Source organism: Miniopterus natalensis, chromosome 14 (genome assembly GCF_054644295.1).
Source record: "Miniopterus natalensis isolate mMinNat1 chromosome 14, mMinNat1.hap1, whole genome shotgun sequence".
Classification (NCBI taxonomy): Eukaryota; Metazoa; Chordata; class Mammalia; order Chiroptera; family Miniopteridae; genus Miniopterus; species Miniopterus natalensis.
This window is the reverse complement of record NC_142094.1, coordinates 14,952,791-14,971,099: the sequence shown is the minus strand read 5'-3', so window position 1 is coordinate 14,971,099 and position 18,309 is coordinate 14,952,791. Positions and strand designations below refer to the sequence as shown.

At 53.8% G+C, this 18,309-nt stretch overlaps 1 protein-coding gene across 3 annotated transcripts in view; it reads left to right on the top strand.

Moving 5' to 3' along the window:
* Positions 1–604: 604 nt before the first annotated feature.
* Positions 605–18,309, top strand: part of TSPAN14 (tetraspanin 14) — a 52,816-nt gene continuing 35,111 nt past the window's right edge. For 2 of the 3 annotated variants that reach the window (XM_087824285.1, XM_087824284.1), the window contains exon 1: positions 605–682. The gene's annotated coding sequence lies outside the window, so the exon portion shown is untranslated. Of the gene's footprint in view, positions 683–1,283; positions 1,381–18,309 lie in introns of those variants that run through there. The other variant, XM_016195534.2, reaches the window with a different exon arrangement.

Genomic DNA, 18,309 nt, shown 5'->3' with positions numbered 1-18,309 from the left:
ACCAAGGCCCAAAGGGGGGGTCGTCTTGACTGCTCCGTTTGCAAAGAAATAGAAGATGCTAATTTACCACCCTTTTCTCGAAGCCCGCCGCCCCACCCCCGTCTCCCGGCCGGCAGGAACGCCACCGATTTTCAACAGCCATTTTTCTGATTCCGCGCCCACCTCGAACCGGTTCCCCGCGGTCTTCCGCGAGATGCGGCCTCCCCTCGGCCCCCACACATCGCGCTCTCCCTAAGCTCGCGTGGGGCCGGCTCAGAGGCGAGGCCCGCACGGCGACGGCGCGGCGCCCCCGGCCGAGGGCGCGCGGCGGCCACGCGCGTGCGGCGGGGCCGGGCTCCGCCTGCGCAGCGCCACCCGGGGAGGGGCGGACCCGGCGCCCCCGCCCCGCCCCCGGCGCCCCCGCCCCGCCCCCGCCCCGCCCCGAGCGCCCCGCCGCACAGGCTGGGGGAGGGCGCCGGCGGGGCGGGGCGCGGAGGGCGGCGCCGGGGCGGGCCCAGGAGAGCGGGGCGCACTGGGCGGCGCGGGGAAGTGGCGCCCCTTTCTCGGCCGCCGCCCCCCGGCCCCGCCCCTCCGCGCCCCGCCCCCCGCTCGGACGGCCCGAGTCGCGCCCTCCCGCCCCGCGCCGCCGAACTTGCTCTAACTTCCTCGGCCGAGCCGGGCCCGCCGCCGCCGCCGCGCCCGGGTGAGTAGGCGCCGCGCCCCGCTGGAGCGCCGGGCCCAGCGCCCCTCATTGTCTGAGGCCGACCCCCCCGAGCGCCCTCTGGGGACGCGGGCTGCTCCCCGGTCCCGGCTCGGCCCCTCCGGCTCCCGCGTTCCTGCCCGGGGGCGGCCCTGCGGGCGGCGCTGGCTTTGTTCGCCCGCATCGCCCGCGAGGGGCCGGAGGCCTTGGCCCGAACCCCGCCGAGCCGAACTCCGGCGCCGGGCGGAGCGCGAGCCACGGCGGCCCCCGCTGGCGCTCGGGGTGCTGTCGCCCTCGCCCTTTCCGCGTTTCCGGGCGGGTGCCCGCGGGCTGGCGGGCGTGGGGGCCCGGGGGGGCTGGACCGCCGCTCCCGCTCTGCCCCCCGTGCCCCGTCGCGAGCCCTGGCGTGGGCTGTCCCTTCCGCTCGGTCGCGGACCCTCGGCCGCGCGGAGCTCGCCTGGGGTGGGGGCGCGGACCTGGGAGGGCCCCCAGGCTGTGCCCCAAGTCGCCCACCCCGGCGGTGCGTCCCACTCAGCCTTGCTCGGGCTTGGACGGCCCGCGTTGGAGTCGGTGGTGACCCAGCTTCTCCGCCTTGGTCGGTTGGGACTGAGCTTGGGAGCAAAGCCCGACCCCTGACCTTCCTGGGGCTTCCGTCGAGCCGGTCGGTGGCCGCTGCCCGTCTGGGAAGCGTGGTGCTGCCGGTGCGTAGGAAGTGTGTGTGTGTGTGTGTGTGTGTGTGTGTGTGTGCGTGTGCGCGTGTGCGCGCGTGTGCAAGGTCTGGGCTCGGGGGACGCTGGGACTCGGGGACGTGAAGTTGGTCTCTGTCTAGACGCGGCCCATGCTGTGTGTGGGGGGGGGCCAGTTGTCCACCCTTGTCCTGGCCGGGGGGACTCTGGTGTCTGCTGGCATCAACTTGTCTTGAGCCGAGAATGCTGGGGGTTGCATCGGAGCCTCTGCAGGTGCCCTGTCTCCTGTGGTCTGCTCTCTAGGGGTCTTCCTCCCTTCAGAGATGGGGGCTGAATGGAGTGGGTGAAGCTGCTTGCCAGATCCTCAAAAGTAGCCTTCCCCTTACCCCTTGACCTCAAAGTACCGGGAATTAGTGCCTGCTGAGTGCTTGGGACACCCTTCCCTATTTGTGAAGAGAAACCTAGGTAGGGCCTAGGCCATCAGAGCACCCCTCCCCCCCCAATGAAGCCCATGTTCCTCCATCATAGACCCATATGCCCTTCCAGCTCCTCTGTCAGCTGTCCCCAAGCTTTGTCCCATCCTGAGGATCCATAGTGTCTTGGAGACAGGCCTTGGAAGCCCAAACTACCAGTGTGGTTTTCCCTCTTACTGTGTCATCCTTTGTTGCACCCCACCTTCAGCTGGAGAATTTCTTGATCTCTTTATCCCCACATCTCTGAACCCCACTGCTGGGTCACCAAATGTGATCTTCGATTCATTTTACAAAGCATGATTGAGATTCTGGGATGCTAGGGTACCAGTCGCTGCCGCAAGCACCGTTCCAGGCTCACAACTGTCTGTCTGGCTGTAAGCTCTGTGTGGTCTTAGAGCCCAGGCTGGACCTGTAGTCGGTGCTCATAGTGTTGATCTGAGCTTGGGTTCAGCTTCACAGCAGCATTCAGGCAAACAGGAGTCCAAGCCACTGCTGCTTCTGGAGGTTTGTGGCTGCCTCCAGGAAGAAAAGGCATGGAGAGGAGGGGGCTGCAGAAGGGTTGTTTGCCCAGGGAAGTTCCCCCTTTACCAGCTGGGCAGCTGTGCTGATCCCTCAGGGCAGGTGAGGGTGCCTGCCTGCCCATGTTTGGGAGTGGGAGAACAAAGCTCATGCTCTTCGTGGGAGGGGAGGCGGCCCTCCTGCTCATGTCTGTGGTGGAAGTGAAGTTCCCATGGAGGCCAGGGAGCAGGGAGTCGGGAAGCCCTGGGTTCTGGAAACATTTGCTGAGATTTGATTTGTTTCTTGTTTACCTTCAGCTGAGGTAGGATTTAGTTTGGCAGTGCCTACAGAGTGCCCTTATACCAGTCCAGGGAAACCTCTGCTGGGTTTAAAATCTTGTGGAAATTATGGACAACCTTACAGCAATTTTGTGAAAGATTTAGCATGTAGTAATAGGGAATTTATTGAGACTTACTATTTCTTGAGACTTATACCAAGCACTATCCCAGAAACTTCACTTGTGTTAACCCTTGAAAACAGAGTATGGTAGATAATGTGAATGTCCCATTTTACAGATGAGGAAACTGACCCAGAGAGGTCACAGAGTAACTTGCTTAGTCTCTAAGTGAGCTGGGTTTCCTCATTTCTAACTAGATAATGATTTCTTAGAAGTGATTAAAGTAGATTAATACACTGAATAAGCCTGGCCCACAGCGGAACTAGTAAGTCTAGCGCAGGTTGCCCTTATATCCCCTGCTTCTGAAAGCATCTCATCTGTTTGGGCACATAGTAGGTGCCCCTGAACCCCAGCTGATTGGTGATGGAGGTTTTGTCTCCCTGCAGCTGGGGAAAGGAAAGACCTGAGGAAGACCGAGGAAAGGGAAGACCGGAGTTGCCCTGCACAGAAGATTGGGGAGGGAGTCATTGACTGTGTCTGTCTAGATAGATCAGAGTTTCCTGTGGTATCAATCCCCAAATTTCAGAGGCTTAAAAAAACAAAGGATTATTTCTTGCTCGCACCACACCTATTGCATATCTGCTTTATGTTGTTCTCACTGTTGGACCCATGTGGATTAATCGAAAAATTCCTGGTCACTTGGACAGAGGCACAGAGAGAATGATGAATTTCATTCTAACTCTTAAAGCTTCCACCTAGAATATATTAGGGTAGTGAGAGGTAGTATGCAGAGGAAGGTTGCTTCTGGACCCTGGGCAAGTTACTTGAATTCCTTAGGTCTTCTTTTGCCCATTCATTCATTCATTCATGGGCCCAAGGACTAGTGGTGAGTCCGGGGTCAGGGATTTTTATCAAGCCCGTGTTCAGCTCCTAGCCTGGGGCTGTGAACTGGGATGATGATCCCTGTTTCTTGGCAGCTTTTAGAGAGTGATATTAAAGCCCATAGGAAGGGAATCGGGCTCCTGCTCCCCTCACTGCCCTGGCACGGCAGACCTGTGCTCTAGCTGTATGTGGCCAGTAGGGGTAGTCACCTTTCCTAGAAGGAGGAGCATGTAGAGGCGCCCTTATAGGCTTCGCTTTTCCACTTCCACTTCTGGGACTCAGGCTGAGCCTGCAGGCCTAGGGGTGTGGGCAGGAGAGGTGGTAAGGTTACTAAAGGTTGGACCACATGGAGAACAGGCTTGATTGTGGGGCTGGGCTGGCTCTCTGGCATATAAAAGGGGTTTGTAGAAACCCTTTTGCATTTTTCACTTGGATCACCCTTGCAGGGTGTTAAAGAGCTTGCCATGCTAGGGACTTTGCTTTTGTGCTTTGTCACCTGCTTGGTCTCTGGTGACATCCATCAGGGCCAAGAAACACTGGTGGAGATGATGATACCTCAGGTACTTCTGTATTGTGGGCTACTCAGTATTATGTTTTCTCCTTTCTCAGGGCCTCTGTTTTGTCATCCTGAATAGAGGAAGAGGTGATGGGGTTCTAAACAGTGGTTCCTTTCTTTGTTGGTCATCAGAGTCCCCAGGAGACTATGTAGACCAGGGCTTTGAGAATCTTTGGTCTAGGCAGAAACCAGCGTTGCTGGCTTGTGTTGGCATCTGTGATGGCATTGTCCTCTCTAACTGAGTTGTGTGGGGTATTCCTTGTCCCCACACCCATTTTCTCCTTTAATGGCATATTTACTTTTGGTCCTGATGGGGCAAGTGTGACTGTGTTGGCACAGCACAGGGCCTGCTGCTGGTGAGGGCTCAGTGCCTTGGCTAATTACATGAGAAGGTGAGTAACATTGTTCATTCAGCTTGTAGAGTGGATAGTGGTGAGGCAGCTTTTGAGCTGTCTCTGCTTTCTAGCAGAGCGACCTAGATAAGCCTTTGATTTTTATTTACTTTTTTCTCCTGGACTTGGTTTGCCTACCTGTGAAGTGAGAGGAATCTGCCCTTTCTGCCTCTCATGGGGTTACTGTGAAGCAAAAGCACACAGAAGCTCTGGGACTGTTGCCACCCCGGTGGTGGCTCTCATGCTCACCAGCAGCTGACCTGGGAACCCCACTTTCTCTACTCTTGGGCTGGGCCAGGCTGGGCAGTGCTGTAGTGTTTCTCTTAGAGGCAGTAGGCCTGGTGATCTGAGCTTACATGGGTCTGGGCAGGCAGGAGGTAAAACTTCATTCCTTGAGGTCTGTTCTGCCTCCCTCTCTGAGCAGCCAGGAGAGTCCTGGTGTCCATCAGCTAGATAGCTGGAGGGACCAACTTTTCCCTCCGTGGGCTCTGTCAGCTGTGCTGAGTGGCTGAGAGCCATTGGCTCTAAAGCGGTTTCTGGGACCCTGGGTAAGAGGTGAGTTCCTGGTGCTACTTCAGACTGTGTCCCTGGAATTTGGGAGAGTGAGGCTGGGCTTTCCTCTCTGGGTGAGGCTTGGGGAGGGACAGGCCAGGACAAGGGGCGGGCAGGAGTGGACCTGAGGAGAGATTTGGTGAACCTCCTCTCTGGGTTTTCCCTGACTGTGCACCAGAGGCTGGGGCTTATGCTAATCTACTCTGCAGAGCCCAGAAGCATCTAAAAAGAGGCTTTGAGGAATTCTTAATCCTAACACCCAAAAAAGGGGCCCTCACAGCAGCCGGAATTAAATGAGCGTCCCTCGAGCCTCTTTCACCTATAGTCTGGGGTCTGAGTGGGGAGCAGGGAGGGCTGAGGGCAGCAGCATATCCCAGGACACAGACCCGAGGCGGGGAGGGGGTCTGGCTTATAGCATCAGAAGCCCACCAGGTCACCTCAGGAAGCCTGGGCTCAGTGGAAAGTGGAAAGTGGATATGAGGAATACAGCCACCTTAGCGTCAGATTTGGGCCTCCCAGGGAGGGGCTGACTGCGCCCCACACCCACTGCGGCAGTGCTGGCCGTGGTGTGACTTTCCTCAGCAGGAGGAGAGCTCGGTTCTGCCCAGGACCCTGCTCCTCTGTGCCTCCCTGCTGCTGCCACCAGCTGCTCCAGAGAGAGGCTCTGCTTGCCCACTGAATGGCCATGGCTGTGAAAGAGACCCTGTGTCCTCCCCAGGTGACCTCCATAGTGTCTGGCTAGCCTGTGGATTGGCTGTCTGGTGTTAGCCCCTCACCTCTTGGCCAGGTAGACAGGGTCCCTCCCTGGGGCTTGGTGGGGGAGCCCAGCCCTAGCCCTAGTAGTTCTCATGCTCTGGGTGAGGGGTCCAGGAAGGCTTGGAGCTCTGTATTAAAGAAAAAAATTAACTCTGACACTTGTTAAAACAGTAAGGCAGACTTTATAAGGACTATTGTGGTAGGTATAAGGACTACTACAGAGGGGTTTTGCATTAGGAAGAGAAATTGGGCTCAACCCCAGATATAACAAGGAAAAGTGGGAATTTATAGCCAAGGAGCAGAATGGGACAGGGGGTTGATGGATGGAAATTTCTGAGAAGGTAATTCTTTACTAACTGACCCAACAGGATTCTTGCCTATTCAACCTAATAGGTAGGCCAGGGTGATCAGGTATTACCTGGGGGATATTCCACTAGGAGGATGAGAAATTTGGTCAGATAAGGAGGGTGATCAGAACAGAGGGTGGGGGATCCGGGAGGGTGGAGGATCCCTGCTAATCTGACTTAGCAGGATTCTTGCTAAGAACTGGACTCTACAAGGACAGACACCTAAGGGCAGGCCTAGTCGAGCAGAAGGCTAAGAGGAGCCTTCCTAAAGTTCGGTCAAGGAGAGACTGCCAGTATCTGAGGCTAGCTGCCGCCTGCCTTCAGTGTCCCCCAGGGTTCATGCACTGGCTTGAGCTCACCACTGTTCACACTTGTCCCTCAGGAGTGGTCTACTGGCTCCTTGTCCCTTGGCTCCCTCACTCTTCTGGCTGGACTTCCCCCTCCACCCAGGAATCAGCGTGGACCTGGGGCCTTAGTTCCCTGGGGCCCACCAGCGCTGGCTCCCCTTGCCAGATCTGTTGGGTGCCAGACCACAGCCATTTGACTCTGGACAACCCTCCTTCCTTGGCCTTTGTACCTTGTGTTTCCTGCTCTCGCTCTTCTGGGCAAACCTGTCTGACAGCTTTATGGATCTCTTTTTCTCCCACTCCTAGGGACTCATTGTTTCCTTTGTCTGAGCTCAGCAGAGGGAGACTCTGGTGGGAGATCTTCTCCTCCTGCCTGGACTGTGCACTGCAGGGATCTTCTGTCTGGATACCCCCTTCTTTCCCCTGTCTGAGGCCTTCCAATCCCCGTACCCAACCTTGTTCCTCCCGTCCATGCCTGAGGCTCCTCCTGGCTCTCTCTCTGCCCTTGCTCTCTACTTGGCCAGACCTACACAGTTGACCCTGTTTGGTGTGTCCCCTGCTCCTGTCTCAACAGCCAGCTTTTTAGGAACCAGGCCACCCACTGTTGTGAGAAAAAAACGGTGTGTGAAGAAAACCTGTTGGCTGTGGGTGGAGGCCTTCCCCATTTCCTGAAGGCTCCACTGGCTTCTACTCCTGCAGGGGAACAGTGCGGGTGACAGAAACTGGCTCTGTGTGCCTTCCTGCCTGCCACAGTCATTTTCTGCTGTCATCTGAACTGCTTCCTGTGGAATACAAGTAATGCTGTAAACACGGATATGTCTTGAGGGTGCATGTCAATAAAAGGGTTGGTGGTAATGGCAGGGTATTCATTCCCAAGGGAGCAAGGAGGAGGGTGTGGCATGTACCTCTCACAGGGCTAGGGCTAGCAGGTTTGTTCCGGGGTGTGGAGCCCTGCCCACTTATGCAGGAAGATGGTTGGAGGGGGACTGGTCTCAGTCTGATGGAGGGTTACAGGATTCTGTACAAGAGTTGCTGAGGGCTTTGTACTGGTGTGGACCTGGCTTGTGACGGGGGCAGGACTTGTTCCCAGCAGCTGAGGTATGAGTGCTCCAAGTACCATAGTGAGTCTATTTGTTGTGAAATCTCATGTGTGCTTCTTAATTTGGGGGTTGCTTATTGAACATTGAGCAGTCATCAGAAAGTGTCTTACGGAATAGATGAGCCAAACATACACCTTCCTTCTTTCTAGTCTTCTGCCTCTGTGGCCTGGGTGGTCTGTGAGCCTGAGGTTTTAGGAGATCTTAGTGCTTGCTGTGGTGGCCCTGGGGTGGGACAGGGGAATTCTGCTAGGTGGAAAGAGCTCCATTCTCATTCCCAGCCCCCCATATGGTTTCACCCAAGTGGTTAGGCCAGTCCTGGTTCTAATAGGCATGTATCATACCCCAGAGAAGCAGGCAGGAGACTGGGATGGCTATTGTATTGTTCCTTAGAGGGAAAATCACTCGGAGGAAGTACATAAGTGCTTCTGGTGCAGCTTATTTATTGATGTGCCAGTTAAAGGAAGCTTTCAACAACATATATGCATCCCTTTAGTAGGGGATAAATACACAAATCCATCTCACAACTGCATTCCTCAGCTTCCATTTCCTGAAAGGTACATGGAGTTTAGTGGTGAAGGAATTGGGGTTTTGAGCCGAGATTTTGGAGAAACTGTTTTTAGTCTGCTCTTGGAGTTGGGCCAGGCCTAGAAATCTGTTGAAACAGTTTTCTTTAGCTGCTAAAATAGGGATGGGCTCATAAAATTAGGACCTTGAACCTCCTGATGACTGGGAGGGCCCTGAGGGGGGATCCCGCTGAGGCCTGGGTTGCATGGTTCAAACCCTCCTCACCCCTGAACCTGGGAGTCGAACAGCCTCCCTGTGGATCTGGCTACAGATGGTCCTCAGCGTGGAATGACTTCAGGTTTCCCTTCTGCCTTTGTCAGAATCTGCTTGTGGTCTTCCTAGGAAAACTTTCTATTTTGGGACTTGGGGAGGAGTTGTGAGCAGGGAGCTAGCTAGCTCTCTTGAGTCTGTAAGCCTATTCTGGAGGCTGGTACTCCCTTCCCCTCCTCTCCCAACTGTTCCCTGTTCTAGACAGATGCCAGACACTGCCTGCGGAGAGCTACAGGTAAAAGTTTTGGTGCCTCCAGCCATAAACTTTTGGGGTTTTAAATGTCAATTTAGGTTTAAATTTTATTTTAGCCCGGCCGGGCGTGGCTCAGTGGTTGAGCGTCGACCTAGGATCCAGGCGATCAGGGTTCGATTCCCGGTCAGGGCACATGCCCGGGTTGCTGGCTGCAGCCGATCAATGACTCATCATTGATGTTTCTGTCTCTCTCTCTCCCTCTCCTTTCCTCTCTCTGAAATCAATAAAGATATATTTAAAAAAAAATCCTTTAAAAAAATTTTATTTTAAAAATGTACACATGATGCAGAACACATAAAGATACACAGTGGAAATGAATATTTCCATCCCTGACCTGTTCAATTCTGCTCCCCTGTGGCCTTTGTCACCAGGTGCGGGGTGCCTGGTCAAGCATCCCTTGCTGGTATGCTGATTGCGCTGTCCTGCACTTAACTGATTTCTACTCTAAAGTTTATCTTGGGATTGATCTATTTCAGCACACACAGTGAGGGCCATTCATTTGAAGAGCGGCATGTTACTCCTCTGTACAGTAAACTGGTTCACTTTATCAGCCCCCTATTGATGGACATTGAGGTTGCTTTCTGTATTTTGTTTCTCGGGCCCAAGCTGCAGGGATGCCTCGCACGTGCTCAGAGCTCTGTAGTAGAGCTGGCCAGCTGAGGAGTCCAGGCATTGGGTGCTTAGTAGGAAAAGAAACACACTGTTTTGAGTCCAAAGGGAGTCAGATAAAACCTGAGTTTTTCTTTTGGCGGGATCTTGTATGTCTACAGTTGGAGCCTAGAGCTGGAGGGGACGACAGTGGGTGCTGGGACTCTGGGGTGCTGGTTCCCACCACAGTCTGTCCTTGTTTCAGCTCAGGTCAGCCAGTCTCCATAGCACCTGTTTGCAGTCCTTGGCTGTGCCCTGTGGGCCATGAGACCTATGCACCCAAAATTGTGATATGAGGGTGAAGAGGCAGCCAGAGCCAGAGAGGAGATGGTGATGGGGGCAGACTTCTCATTATGTGGGTTTGAGCAGCTGCAGGAGTTTGCAGGACTGGGGCAGGACATGGTGGGGGCGGGGGGAGGTCTTGGCTGAGAAACAAGCTGAAGCTGGGAAACAGCTTTTAGAAGAGCAGATTCTCCCTCAGTTTCAGAGGTTGGTGTGAGGGTCAGGCCTCCCATCCTGGCCTCACTGGACCTTCCACTGCTCTGGGATTCCCCCGTCTCCTGCCGGCTTTGTGCCCTGGCTTCTTGCTGCGTTAGGCTGCTATGGGCCTGATTGCCAACCTGTGATTTTAAAAGCCTGTGTAGAAGGCACCCGGTGTAAATAGTGGATGGGTTTTCTGTCTTGAGCAGGTGGCAAGCAGGGGGTGAGGGCCTATGAGTTTTTCTTCCTGGGGTGGGTTAGGCGAGGGGGGGAGGGAGGGCATATGTTGGAGCCATCCACTGGGATCCTCCTGGGAGTCCCGGGAGCTCTCATGCTGTTTCCACATCCTTGTGGACACAAATATGCCTCTGAGATGACTATAATCTTTCCCTGTGTGGCTCTGGCTGCCCCACGCCTAGGCAGGGCTGGGCAAAAACTAGGGAGATTTTTAGGGCTGGATGGCAGATGTCCCCTAAACAGAAAGGTGGCTGATATGACCCTGCCCTGCTGGGTCTGAGGCCTGTGCCCTGGTCTGTCTCTCCCACCATTGCTGTCACATGCTGCCCTGTGAGAGCCCAGAGCTTCCCATGCCCACAGCTCTGTTGTGTGGGCTTGGGGCCTTGGCAGCACAGAGATTTCTATTGTGGTGGGGTGGCAGCTAGGACTGACCTGTGGGGCTGAGGAGGTGGGGCCTGGGCACTGACAGTGGAGCTATTCATGGGCTCTGCCCTGGTTTCCTGCTGCCTCCCATTGTGGATCTTTTGGGGGAAAGGGGAGGGCGGGAGGGGGGTGGCCAGTATTACTATTGTTGCTGGCAGCAGGAGCCTATTATGTTAATACAAGTCCTTTGGTGGAGGGATCTTAGCCACTCCAGTGCCCCTCCTGTGTTATTTTATGCTGAGTGAGCTGCCCAGCCTGGGCCCTGCCTTCTCCTGGTGCCCCCTCCGCCCCTGGACATTAGGAGGGGCCCTGTTCTTTGCAGGTATCTCTGTCACGATCCCCCTTTCCCCCCTCTCAAGTCCCCATGCTGTGCTTGGAACCACTCTGGGTAAGAGTTCTGAGCAGCTGGACAAGGTGCAGGAGTGCCCTGTGCCTGTCTTGTCAGTCACCTGCCTGCTGCCTCTGGGAGTAGGTTCTGCCTAAGCAATCTGGGCCCAGCTGCGCCCTTGGGTGGGGGCCAGGCACGTGGCTGGGTTGTTGTAAGTCTCGCAGGCCCCACTTTCCTTTGTGCCGTAGTGTTCAGCTCAGTGTCCCCTGTTCCTCACTCGAGCACTCAGCTGCAGAAAAGCCTGCTTGCTGGCAGGCTGGCCCGTCACCTCCCCCGCTGCCTGAGCCACAGCCATATTCCTTTGTTCTGCCCTCTCTGGGCTCTTGAATCGCAGGCAGGCAGGCAGGCTGGGCAGGCGGCAGGCAGCGGTCTCGTAGCACAGGGGAAGCCCTTAAGACATGAATCTTCCCACTGAGCCAACAGCATGCAGTCCCCTGGCTGCACCCTCAGTTCCCCCAGCTGTAACCCCACCTCCCCAGTGGTGCTGAGATTCCCTGTTTAGAGATGGTCTAACCCTCTTTCTGGATCAGAGTGATGGTGACATGTACAGTGGGACAGAGAAACGTCCCACCTGTTTGTGGCCACTGAAGGTGTGTGTGAGAGAGGGCGAGTTGGTCGGGAGAGGGAGGGAAAGAGGGAAAAAGATACGGGGGAGAGGAGCAGCGGCACAGGCACCTTTGAGAGCAGTAGCTTCCTGGTCGTTGGCAGAAAAAGCCACTCCTGGGCACAGAGGTTGCTCTTCTTTTACCTCCTGGTCCTTCCACCTGGAGTCTGTGTAGGAAGAGTTCTTAGCATTTAGTGGCGGGGTGGGTGTGAATGAGAAACGTTTCTTTTGATTCCAGTCTCCGAATGGTTGTGGGAACTTTTCTCCAACTAAGAGGAACCAGACAGACCCTGCCCCTTGGCGTCTGAATGTCTCTCTTCTCCCCTAGTTTTTGGTGGGCATAATGAGCTTCCTCCTGGGGACCCAGTTTCACCCAGGGGTGAGGTCGATGGTATAGCCGAGGACCATGCTGGCATCCCTTTCTGGAGGTGTGACCGCTGCAGCCCATCTCCTGCTTTCTGCACTGCAGCCAGTCTGCAATAGTCGCCTGCCTTGGACTTAAGAGTTGTTTTGCCTGAGAACTTGGAGCTTTCACTGCCTTTTTGTGTTTAGTATTTTATGTTACCCTTTCAGAACCCATTCATCGTGAGATAAGCCTGGCTCTCTTATCTGATCTCATCAGCCAAGTCGAACAAATTAGGAAGCAAGTTTCAGCCCTGTACAGGGTGGCCCCTTGGAGTGCCCTTATTTTAGCAAAGCTTTTACAAGACTCAGCAAAAAGAACTCAGTTCTCTGTCAAAGGCATTGAAACACAGATGCTGTGTTTAGGGTAGTTGGCTCCAGACAAGGTTGGGAAATGTCATGATTGAGGCAGCATGGTGTTCCGGAAAAGCACATGGAAGTAGGAGGCTGGGGTTGAGTCCCGGTTGTGCTACTGGACTCTGAGTGACCTTGGCCATTCATTTCAGTGGGCGTGGGTCTCTGGAAAATGGAAGGGTTGCTTAGATGAACTTTGGAAACTTTTTAGCTGTGTGACTCTTTCAGGTCAATGAATTTGAATCCACAATGGCTGGTCACTACCCTCAACCCCACTTGACAGCTGAGGATATCTTTTGGAAGAAATGTCATCACAGGGAGTCTCTCCTCTGGGGTTTTCTTCCTTGGGTTCTGGAGGGGTTCGTGGTAGCAGTGATCACCTCTGCAGATGTGTGTGGTTTTCACATGGAAACCCACACCCCTGACTCCAAAACACCCTTGCAGTTCTCAGGGACCCACTGATAAATTGTCTTGGCATTGACTCTTTTCTTGGAAATGCCACATTCCCTTTCTGGTAAAATTGAACCTGGGGGGAAGGAAGTAAAGCTCTTAATTTGACCTCCTGCCAAAGTGAGGGCAGGATGTTAAAAGTAAAAACAAATGCAATAAGATAGAGATACCACCCTCTTTCCTTCTTCTGGGGGGCCTGGGTTTAAATTTTGTCTGTTTTGTTATAGATTCCAGGAGGCAAAAACATCCTTTTGCTGGGTCCCCTTCGGTGGGTGTCTGGCCCTTTATCTGCCTTTCGTCACCCAGCCTCCACCCCCTGGGCCTCCTCAGTCTGCAGTTTTCCTCCCATTGTCTGCTGGGCCAGGATCAGCTTATGTGTCCATGCGTCACAGGAGGCCTGTGGTCTGGGAAGATGCCCAGGGGCAGGGAATCCAACTTGACTTATCACTTGGTTAGAGGAGCTTCCATAGCTGTGAAATGGGAATAAAAATAACCTGTGAGAATCCATTGGGGTGAGAATCCAGTGGGTGGGGTGTACTAAAGGAATGAAAAAACTCCAGAACTAAGCATTCCTGCAGGAAAGCTGAATACATCCCTATAAATCAACACACAATAAAAATGGGTGGGCTTTCCTCCACAGACTTGCCTTAATGATTGTTTTCCTTCCTCTCTGTAGTTGCTTTTCTCTTATGCATCTCACATCCTGACTGTGCAAAGCACTGCCCACAGGCCTGTCATGGGCAGCATTGCATCACCCAGGGTCTTGGTGAGATGTCGGATCTGGAGGGAGCCGTGTCTCACCCCACACCTGGGGGATCAGAATACACTTAAGATTTCCAGGTGATTTGCATGCTCTTTCAGGTTTGAGAAGCCCTGGCTCACACCCTAGTTCAGCCCCGCCTTGTTGCTCTTCAGTCTGTGTTGTGGTTTTGCAGTCTTCACCTGCTTGCCCTCAGAGTTGTCTAACAGGGTCTGGCAACCCTGGCCCCAGGGCCCCTACCCTCTTGGGTGTGCAGTGTACAGCAGGTATCCCTGGGCACTGAGGATGAACCCCAGTCTCAGAGGTGTGTCTGGAGACTGAGAAAGCTGCCTTGGCTGGCAGCTTCAGGGCATCTCCTGGAGCCTGCTGGCAAGGTCATCGTCGGAGCACAGAGCCTAGGGGTAATTGGAGTCCTCCTTTGGGAGAGGGTGCTGCTGAGCCCTCCCTGGCCATCTGGTGCCACTCACCCTGCCCAGTCCATCCCAGGTGGATGACAGGTTATAAATATTGCTTGCTCTTTGTCACATTCTATAAAGGTGTTTTGGTATATGTTGAAGGGGGACTAGAAGTTTATTTTTTGCGGTACTTTTGTAGTGGAGAAAAGCTGAGATGCCTCTCCTAATTTGGCTAGGAGTACCTGCCTCCCCTCCCCCATTCTGGTGGAAGTGGGTGGGGCCAGCGGGGAAGAGCTTGAGCCTCCAGGCCTGGGGGTGAAAGTGCCGGTGGGCGAGAGGAGCCCTAGGCAGCCCTGCTCAGCTGCTGGGCCCCTGGCCTTCTGGGACTCTGTTTCAGGGACTGAACTGCTAATCTTCAGCCGACTCTCTGCAGATTCTGCTCAGACTTTTTCAGCAATTTCCCACCATTATTTGCATTAAAAAAGAAATCTGTTCCTCCCTCCACCCTTATTTCTTTTCTCTTGACATTTTCAATGCACTTTGTTTTATTTATTTATTTTTCTGCAGCAGGCTTCACTTTTCATAGCTTGTTTGGGAAGTTTGTTTTGTGAGCCCTGTGAACCTTTCCCCCCAGTCTGTTTGCATTGCTCAGAGGAGGCCAGGAAGCAGGCTCTGCCCTGGGCTGGAGAGCCTCCTGTCCTGGGCTGGATTTGGGGGTGCTCCCAGTGCTGACCTTGAAGTAGGTTGTTTGTGTTAAAACAGTTTGTTGTAGCAGACTGCAGTTTTTAACATCTTAGAACCACAATCTTTATGCCTTTCAAGCATGAAAAAAATGGAAGGAGTAAATGTATGTAATTCTAAATTCTCTTACACAGTTCTTTGTGTTGGGGGAGAGAAGGTGGGGGTAGGGCAGCTCCTACAAAGAGACCATTTCAAATCCGCATTAGACACGCCCGTCAGACCTCGCACCCCCTTGGAGCCACTCCCTCACTGGCTGCCGAAGACCCTGTTCTTGAGACTGTTTCTCCCCAAGCAGCCCACTCATCACTCAGAACTTGTGGTGTTCGGGAGTGGCTCCTACCCCAGCTGTGCCAGCCCTGTAAGGGCAGCCATGCCGGTTGTGTCTTGGTATCGCCTATAGGGCTGGGGACACACTAGGAGCTCTGTTCATAACCCGAGTCGGACAGTCTTGTTGGCCGGCGTCTCCATCTCAGGGCTCAGTCGCTCCTCCCAAGGTGGTGAGCGTCTCCATGTAGAGCGCTCATCTAGTTCAAGTTCAGCCATCTGCTCTGTGCAGCATTTCCTGACCAGCTTCCCACCTCCTCCTTCCTTCCGGTACCCGGTCCTGCCCTCCAGCACCTACGTTACTCCCCGGTTAGTAGAGAGAATTGCGTCCTGAGTCACGCGTGGGTCTTACTCCACCTCTTTGTGGCCCCCACAGCCTGTGCCAGGTGTGGTGCGCTGGTGCTTGAAGGAGCAGAAACAAGTCCTGAGGTGTTTGTCTGCCACCCCGAGGCCGAGCAGCGTGGGTGTGTGCTGATGGACAACCTCTGAGCCAGGTGCCGCCGGTCCTGCCAGTCCCTCCTGTCAGTCCTGGGAGCCCTTGGCCGTCAGGTCTTGAGTTGAGGATGTCATAATGGACAAAAGGCCTGGTCTCGTCCTCCTGAGGTTTGAGGGTCATGGCACGTTGGCCTGCTGGGTTTTTGTCCACCTTGGAGATGTCCCTGCGAACTGGGCCCAGATCCTCCACATCTCGTGTGCCGCTGGCTTCTGGGTGTAGCCATTTCACGCGCACTTGGGCTTTCAGGAACAGGCCGCGGGGTTATCAGGGCGCCATGCGCTGTGGGCGAGCTGGCCGCTGCACCTCCAGCAGCAGAGCGAAAGCAGCTGCGAAGCCAGGAAGGTGCCAGGCCTCCTTTCACCCAGGGTTTTGGGAAGTTGGGGGCAGCAGCTGTGGGTGACGAGGCCCTGCCTCACCTGTGTGAGCGGTGCTGCCCTGATGCTGCTGGCGCAGTTGAATGGGCTGCTTGAGGAATCATTCTCAAGATCTGTTTGGGCTTTAGCCTTGTTTGTTGCCCCAGTGTTTTATCCCACCCCCACTTCACCCTCTTTTTTTTTTTTTTTAAAGGAAAATGACCATAAACTACATTTTGACCTGAGGCCAGTTATCTCTTAGAATCACTTGGGTTTCTTTGATCTTTCCTCATTGTGCAGGTTACGAATTTTTGTGAGCATACCGCAGAAGTGGTGTCCTCGGTGCTGCTCTCGGGAGAGACTGATGTTGGCTTAGGTCGTTATGGGTGATGACAGCAGCGATCACTAGGTTAAGGTGGTATCTGCTGGTTTCTCCACTGCTGAGTTAGTGTACTCCTTGTAATTAGTAAGTGTCCTATAGGGAGAGACTAAGACTGCAAACATGCTCTTTCCCATCAAACTTTCATCAACTAGTTTTAGAATCCATTATGGCCTGAAATGTCTGTGCTTCAGCCCCGCCCCCCCATCATGCCACCATTCAAATAGTATTGAAATTCTAATGCCCGATTTGATGGTATAAGGAGCTGGGGCCTTTGGGAGGAGGTACTTAGGGTAGGACAGTCAAGCCATGATGAATGGGGGTAATGCCCCAAAGAGCTCCCTTGCCCCTTCCACCGTGTGAGGACGCAGTGAACCAGGAGGAGGCCCTCGCTTGACATGCTGGTGCCTTGATCTTGGACTTCCCAGCCTCCAGAACTGTGAGAACTAAATTTCTGTTCTTTTTTTTTTTTTTTTAAAATATATCTTTATTGATTTCAGAGAGAGGAAAGGAGAGGGAGAGACAGAGATAGAAACATCAATGATGAGAGAGTCATTGATCGAGCCCGTAACCCGGGCATGTGCCCTGACCGGGAATGGAACCCTGATTGGCTGGATCCCAGGTCTACGCTCAACCGCTGAGCCACGCCCGGCTGGGCTCTGTTCTTTTTTAAGCCACCCAGTTTGTGTTATTTTGTTACAGCAGCCAGAATAAACTAAGACAGAACCCATTGACTATCCTTAACAGAATTAGTTATTTCTGTCATTATTGCTGAATGGTGATGATTTAGTTTGATTAATTCCTTTTACATTTATTATTTGGCCTTCTGCTGTAAAGAACTTTCCCTCCTCCTTCACTTGTTTATTTATCCATTTATGTGTATATTAGTAGAGTGGACTCATGGGTTCTTATTTTATTTAGAGTTAAAATCCATTACTATTATTGTTTATTTTAAAGCTCAGGTTGTTTCAGATTTTTCCAGTGGGGGTCCCTTCAAGCTGACTGCTGTGAAGGACAACTCTGAAAAATGTGTTTCCAGGTCTCTTAGCCCCATTGGGGTCTCCATGTGCAGCCTGGGAAAGGCTTCGAGTGATTCTGATGTGCTGTGGAATTTGGGATCAGCCCAACCAGGCCCATCTGCGTGTACCTCACAGAACCTCCCCTTCCCCTAGCCACCTGAATTGACAAGTGACCTGCGCTGCCTGCTTCCATGCTGAGTTTTTGGGTCAGAGTTGTTTTTGAACAAAGGCTCCTGTAGCTTAAAAAGTAATAAAAATAGTAAGTTTGAAAATCACTGGATTAAGTGACCTCCATTCCAGGCCCAGCATTTCTCCTGCTGAGCCGGCACCTCCCTACTTCCCCCCTCTGACCCACATCCATCCCTCCCTCTGCTTTCCTGATTACAGTACTGAGATAGACAGATGTCTCCTCGCCAGATTCACGAGGAGCCCCTCAGTGCTCCTTTTAAACTTAACAGGTTTGGGGTTGTGGGTTTTGCTGATGGAAACTCATAATGCTGGGTTTGCTATGCTCAGAGTTTCCTACAGGAAGTCAAACACTTAGAACCCCAGTCCTGTCAGAGAGCCTGGTGGGGCTCAGAGCTGGTGGCCTAGGTTTTTGGGGACTGCCACATGGAGGTCATCCCAGGACCAGCAGTCAGGGGTCAGGGGATCTCAGAACTCTGGGAACCTCCCTCTCCCCACATCTTTGTGGCCACCCCAACCCCTGTGTAGCTTTGTAGTGTCTTGTAAGGAGTCAAACTTCTGGATCCCTATGGGTGGTGCTGCCACCCTGTCCAGTTCCCAGTGTGTCTGGCAGACCCTGGGTACAGGGAGTTAAGTCCTAAGGGGTATGAGTTAGAGTAGGACATAGACACTTCTGACTCTCAGGGTGAGTCAGAGAGTGAGGGTGAGTCTGAGAGTGAGGGTGAGTCTGACTCAGTGGGGAGCTCATGGACCTCAGTCCCTCCTTCCCCTCTCAGGGTGCTGGTGCCTTGGGGCTGGGGCACAGCATCTTTCCCCTATGTGAGATTCTCACGGGCAATGAAGCAGCCTGCTCTCACCTGCCTTTGTGACCACCTCGCCTTTCACGGGGAATGGAATCCATTCCCCTTGCATATTTTA